The following is a 6,591-nucleotide window of genomic DNA, read 5'->3' as shown; positions in this document are numbered from 1 at the left end:
TTTTGATACTTGTGTGAAAATCTTACGATGTTTTAGGCCCCGGTAATGAAGATGTATAGAAAGCTCTAAAGGGTTCACAAACTTTCAAGCACCACCGTAAGTGGGATGTAAGGTCATGGCAGAAGAGCTCTTCCGCAAACACTACCGATGTGACCGTGGAGCATGGGGTCTTAAGCCTAGACGAATCGCGTCCAAAAGACCAGGCCTTAGCTCTGTCTTCAGCTGGAAATGGTTAGATGTCTCCGCCAGAGCCGGTTAAGCGAAAGGCACTTGAGTCTCACAACAGCCCATTTGTCGCGCCCATGCCAGATTTCTTGTTGTCCGGCGGAATGACCCGGTCACCTTCTTACCACGAACGGGTTTACCACCACGCCGGCCTGCGGGTAGCGTGGCCGAGTGGTCCAAGGTGCTGGATTTAGGCTCCAGTCTCTTCGGGGGCGTGGGTTCAAATCCCACCGCTGCCACGGGCGTTAGCGTACGGTGGGTGATGTCTCGTCTCCAAAGGCTTTGCGCAGGTTTTTCTCCCACGCTTTCATGCTATACACCACGTAGCATGCTGCCTCACGAACGTCGCAATTCATTCCCCCCTTTTCCACAGTCGTTGTGTATATCCAGGTAAGGATAAAAGTTACATTTCCATCCATCCATCCATCTTCTATACCGCGTAATCCTACTCAGGGTCACGGGTAAAAGTTACATTTTCCAAAGAAATTTAACTCGCTGGGACGGGCAGTCCATAGGTAGTCGGTACCTAGCCGCCCAAGGATTGGATTGCATTGCGACGGCTCGACTATGGAGTTGTCCCGTTCTGTGAGACCTTTGGGCCGTCTCGCCGCATCGTCACCCTTCAGTTTATATGACAGCACAGCTCATACCCCAAGACTTGAATCAAATCTATTTGAGAAGCAGTCATCTAGTCGGCGAACACGAAACCCTCATTTGCATAGTTTTCGTTAAACGGGGCGGGCCTCGGACGAGGTGGCCGAGAGGTTAAGGCGATGGACTGCTAATCCGTTGTGCTCTGCACGCGTGGGTTCGAATCCCATCCTCGTCGCAAGCTTCTCACTTTGCCTCCTCTTTCCAGCAATGTCTGGCTTTGTTGCAGTCTGTCTCACACCTACAAGGCCTACAACCGGGAAGCTTTGTACAGGTCCCTGAGCTGGCACTAGAGAGGGTGGAGAAATGTGAAGAGCTAGCACTGTGGCTACGTGTTTCGCGACCGTGCGCTGTGTTTCAATGCTTTTTGGCCACAGCTGCTGTAAGGCTCTTGCGTCTCTGGAGGTCCGTCAACGCAGAACGCATTCCGCAGTCCAGACGACAGGGGCAAAGAACCTGCACCGAAATCTCTTTTTTGCTCCGCACACCGGGATGTAATTTCATACGCGTGAGCTATGTCAGCAAGAGGTTAAGGTGATGAGCTGCCAATCCGCTGTGCACAGCCCATGTGGGTTTGGACCCTATTTTTCTTGTAAAGACCTTGCTTAAGCGCATTCTGTAAAGGAAGCGTGCATGGTGCACACACTGTTGGCGTCTGCATGAGCAGTTAGTCTGAAGGGGAAATTAGGGTCAGGTGTTTTCAATCAACGGGATGACAATCAGGTGTGAGTGAGCACCCTGTCTTATTTGAAGAACGGGGATCTATCAAAGTCTGATCTTCACAACACATGTTTGTGGAAGTGTATCATGGTATGAAAAAAGGAAGTTTGTGAGGATCTCAGAAAAAGAGTTGTTGATGCTCATCAGGCTGGAAAAGTTCCAAAAAAATAAAAAATCTCTAAAGCGCCTGGACTCCACCAATCCACAGTCAGACAGATTGTGTACAAATGAAGGAAATTCACGAGCATGGTTACCCTCCCCAGGCGTGGTCAGCCAACAAAGATCACTCCAAGAGCAAGACATGTAATTGTCCACGAGGTCACAACGGATCCCAGGGTAACTTCTAAGCCACTAAAGGCCTCTCTCGCGTAGGCAAATGTCAATGTTCCTGAGTCCACCATAATGAGTACACTGAACAACAGTGGTGTGCATGGCAGGATGGCAAGGAGAAAGCCACTGCTTTCCATAAAGAACATTGCTTCCTGCATGCAGTTTGCTAAAGATCACATGGACAAGACACAAGGCTACTCGAAAAAACGTTTTGTGGACAGGTGAGACCAAACTGGAACTTTTTGGTTTAAATGAGAAGGGTTATGTTTGGGGGAAGGAAAACACCGCATTCCAGCATAAGACCCGTATCCCATTTCTGAAAAATGGTGGTGGTAGCGTTGCAGTCTGGGCCTGTTTCGCTGCATCTGGGCCAGGACGGCTTGCCATCATTGATGGAACAATGCATTCTGAATAATACCAGCAAATTCTAAAAGAAAATGTCAGCACATCTGTCCGTGAACTGGATCTCAAGAGGAAAGTGGGCCGCGCAGCAAGACAACAACCCTAAGCACACAAGTCGTTCTACCAAAGGATGGTTAAAGAAGAATAAAGTCAATGTTTTGGAATGGCCAAGTCAAGGTCCTGACCTTGATCCAGTAGAAATGCTGCGGAAGGACCTGAAGCAAGCAGCTCATGTGAGGAAACCCACCCACATCCTAGAGATGAAACTGTACTGTAATGAGGGATGGGCTAAAATTCCTCCAAGCTGACGTGCAGGACTGTTCAACAGTTACCGGAAACGTTTGTTCGCAGTGGTTGCTGCACACCGAGGTCACACCAGGTACTGAAAGCAAAGGTTCACATACTTTTGCCACTCACAGGTATGCAATACTGGATCATTTTCATCAATAAATGACCGACCATCTGTAATGTTTTTGTCTGGTTTCTGTAATTAGGTTCTCTTTATCTACTTTTGATACTTGTGTGAAAATCTTACGATGTTTTAGGTCCCGGTAATGAAGATGTATAGAAAGCTCTAAAGGGTTCACAAACTTTCAAGCACCACCGTAAGTGGGATGTAAGGTCATGGCAGAAGAGCTCTTCCGCAAACACTACCGATGTGACCGTGGAGCATGGGGTCTTAAGCCTAGACGAATCGCGTCCAAAAGACCAGGCCTTAGCTCTGTCTTCAGCTGGAAATGGTTAGATGTCTCCGCCAGAGCCGGTTAAGCGAAAGGCACTTGAGTCTCACAACAGCCCATTTGTCGCGCCCATGCCAGATTTCTTGTTGTCCGGCGGAATGACCCGGTCACCTTCTTACCACGAACGGGTTTACCACCACGCCGGCCTGTGGGTAGCGTGGCCGAGTGGTCCAAGGCGCTGGATTTAGGTTCCAGTCTCTTTGGGGGCGTGGGTTCAAATCTCGCCACGGTTGTTAGCTTACGGTGGGTGATGTCTCGTCTCCAAAGGCTTTGCGCAGGTTTTTCTCCTACGCTTTCATGCTATACACCACGTAGCATGCTGCCTCACGAATGTCGCAATTCATGCCCCCCTTTTCCACAGTCGTTGTGTATATCCAGGTAAGGATAAAAGTTACATTTCCATCCATCCATCTTCTATACCGCGTAATCCTACTCAGGGTCACGGGTAAAAGTTACATTTTCCAAAGAAATTTAACTCGCTGGGACGGGCAGTCCATAGGTAGTCGGTACCTAGCCGCCCAAGGATTGGATTGCATTGCGACGGCTCGACTATGGAGTTGTCCCGTTCTGTGAGACCTTTGGGCCGTCTCGCCGCATCGTCACCCTTCAGTTTATATGACGGCACAGCTCATACCCCAAGACTTGAATCAAATCTATTTGAGAAGCAGTCATCTAGTCGGCGAACACGAAACCCTCATTTGCATAGTTTTCGTTAAACGGGGCGGGCCTCGGACGAGGTGGCCGAGAGGTTAAGGCGATGGACTGCTAATCCGTTGTGCTCTGCACGCGTGGGTTCGAATCCCATCCTCGTCGCAAGCTTCTCACTTTGCCTCCTCTTTCCAGCAATGTCTGGCTTTGTTGCAGTCTGTCTAACGCCTACAACCGGGAAGCTTTGTACAGGTCCCTGAGCTGGCACTAGAGAGGGTGGAGAAATGTGAAGAGCTAGCACTGTGGCTACGTGTTTCGCGACCGTGCGCTGTGTTTCAATGCTTTTTGGCCACAGCTGCTGTAAGGCTCTTGCGTCTCTGGAGGTCCGTCAACGCAGAACGCATTCCGCAGTCCAGACGACAGGGGCAAAGAACCTGCACCGAAATCTCTTTTTTGCTCCGCACACCGGGATGTAATTTCATACGCGTGAGCTATGTCAGCAAGAGGTTAAGGTGATGAGCTGCCAATCCGCTGTGCACAGCCCATGTGGGTTTGGACCCTATTTTTCTTGTAAAGACCTTGCTTAAGCGCATTCTGTAAAGGAAGCGTGCATGGTGCACACACTGTTGGCGTCTGCATGAGCAGTTAGTCTGAAGGGGAAATTAGGGTCAGGTGTTTTCAATCAACGGGATGACAATCAGGTGTGAGTGAGCACCCTGTCTTATTTGAAGAACGGCGATCTATCAAAGTCTGATCTTCACAACACATGTTTGTGGAAGTGTATCATGGTATGAAAAAAGGAAGTTTGTGAGGATCTCAGAAAAATAGTTGTTGATGCTCATCAGGCTGGAAAAGTTCCAAAAAAAAAAAAAAATCTCTAAAGCGCCTGGACATGGAGATGTTTGCTTATACTATTTAAATAGGCCCCATTTGGTGGCATCTGTTGCTTACAGCCATACCACTCTGACAAAGCCTGATCTCAGAAGCAAAGCAAAGTTGGGCCTGGTTAGTTCTTGGTTGGGAGACTGAATGGGACTACTAGGTGCTGTAAGCTTTTCATTTAGATAAGTGTTTTAAGCACTTTACTTTCTCCTGACATTGAAGAATATTCATTACTACACCAAAGCAGCCTCCAATTCCTACAGTTTTCTCCCATACATGACAGATGAACTCTAGTGCTACCTAGAACAACCTCCTGGAACTGATCAACTTTATTAAAATCCGGTGGAATTTGGCCATTTTCATGTTGTTTTTCAAGACAATTTTCATATCCAAATGTTCAGCAATTACCATGAAACAGTCCATTTCTGAAAGTCTCCGTATAACCTGTTATAGGAGATGGTGTAGAGTTCTCAAAAAAAAATTTTTATTTATCCCAGGAAGTTTTCAAACAGAAACCCAGACAAGAAGTCAAGGCTTCCATGTTTTTTGACATCCTCAGAAAGATGGGTTAGCCCATGTACATTGTAGATAACAAATTCAGGACCATACAACTCACTAAAATGCTTTACAAATGACACTAGCAAACTGTGAGCAAAGTCATTAAGAATTATACAAAGAGTGGATTGGAGAGTATAAAGATAGCAACAGATAATTAAAATTGCTGTACATTGGTTATGACAACACATCAAGAAGAACCACTGGACTTGTGTATAACAGAAACTGTCGCAATTTTGTTGCTTTCCACCTCAGTCTTTCTGAGAATTGCCTGGGTTTCCTAGCAAAGTCCTCAGGAATATAACGTCTCAAGCTAACAAGTGTGTCTGAGATTATAACACTTTGGCGAGCAGACAAATGACAACATAAAGGCCCTGAAGCAAGCCATAAGTCCAGCAGTTTTCACATAACACCAAGACAAATAAGGTGCATGTAATCATGTGGAAAGCATGATACCATGCCAATTCCTGCAGCTTTTAAAAGAGATGTTTCAGTATGATGGTCTTCATCAGACATGTTGATAAAAGACTCATCAGTCCTACGTGGGCTGTTGATCTCAGGAAAGGTCATTCTATGGTTGATGTACACACCAGACTGGATGCACTTGTCACAACCTGAATAACCAGTATGTGATTTAATTCCCTTTATAAAAGCTCTAGCTGGAGCATCACACAGGATAGATGTGACATTTAGGAAAAATTGCTTCCCATTTATGGCAAATCCCTTGCTTAACCCTTGCAGTTCACTGACTAGATCTTTCAAATTCATCAGTTTGTGATGTTGGCTTTGATTTACCACAGAACAGAGCAATGACAACTGGTTTCTTAGTATAACCCTGCAGTAACCCTATAATTGGCCAAAACTACAAAGACGAACTTTTAAACAGTGGTAAGACATCCATGTTCAGTTGAAGTTCGAATTCATACTTCTCTAGAACAATAGACCAGATTCTTTCCATGGTTTTGGACAAAGCTTTAAGAATACCAAAATAATGATATGTGCCACCAGCCACACTTTGGATATTAGATGAAGTTATCTCGTCATCTTGCACTGCAGCACCAAGATCATTTTCTCCTAAATGACTTCCAAATGAAGTGAGCATTACATTGACCTTTTTTACTACTCTTTTTCTAACATTCCATCCATCCATAATTTTGTAATGACCTGTCTGGTGCTAGTTCCAGTGTTGACTGTCGCACATTTAAAATCTGTATCCCGTGTTTATATGTTTCTGTAAAGCTGCTTTGAGGCAACGTCTATTGTTAAAAAACGCTATACAAATAAAATGGAGCTGAATTGAAGTTACAGCGTGGTTTTGTACAACCAAGAATATGAGTCTGTCTCCTTTTCCCTTTCCTTATCGACAGTAGGAAATGCAACATACACATACAAATATAATATTTATACACATGCAAGACCATATAAGGCTGCTTCAGTT

The 6,591-nt window shown here is 45.8% G+C and overlaps 3 non-coding genes across 3 annotated transcripts; all 3 read left to right on the top strand.

Annotated features, from left to right (window-relative positions):
• The first annotated feature begins 382 nt into the window (after positions 1–382).
• trnal-uag (transfer RNA leucine (anticodon UAG)) lies at positions 383–464 on the top strand. Its single transcript has one exon. It is a non-coding gene; the product is annotated as a tRNA-Leu (tRNA).
• Positions 465–972: 508 nt separating this feature from the next.
• Positions 973–1,054, top strand: trnas-gcu (transfer RNA serine (anticodon GCU)). The gene has a single exon. It is a non-coding gene; the product is annotated as a tRNA-Ser (tRNA).
• A 2,745-nt stretch (positions 1,055–3,799) lies between these two features.
• On the top strand, positions 3,800–3,881 carry trnas-gcu (transfer RNA serine (anticodon GCU)). Its single transcript has one exon. It is a non-coding gene; the product is annotated as a tRNA-Ser (tRNA).
• The last annotated feature ends 2,710 nt before the right edge of the window (positions 3,882–6,591 follow it).

The sequence above is a fragment of the Ictalurus punctatus genome, unplaced genomic scaffold (genome assembly GCF_001660625.3).
Source record: "Ictalurus punctatus breed USDA103 unplaced genomic scaffold, Coco_2.0 Super-Scaffold_100056, whole genome shotgun sequence".
Lineage (NCBI taxonomy): Eukaryota > Metazoa > Chordata > Actinopteri > Siluriformes > Ictaluridae > Ictalurus > Ictalurus punctatus.
Note: the sequence above shows the minus strand (reverse complement) of the source record. Positions and strands in the feature narration are given on the sequence as shown.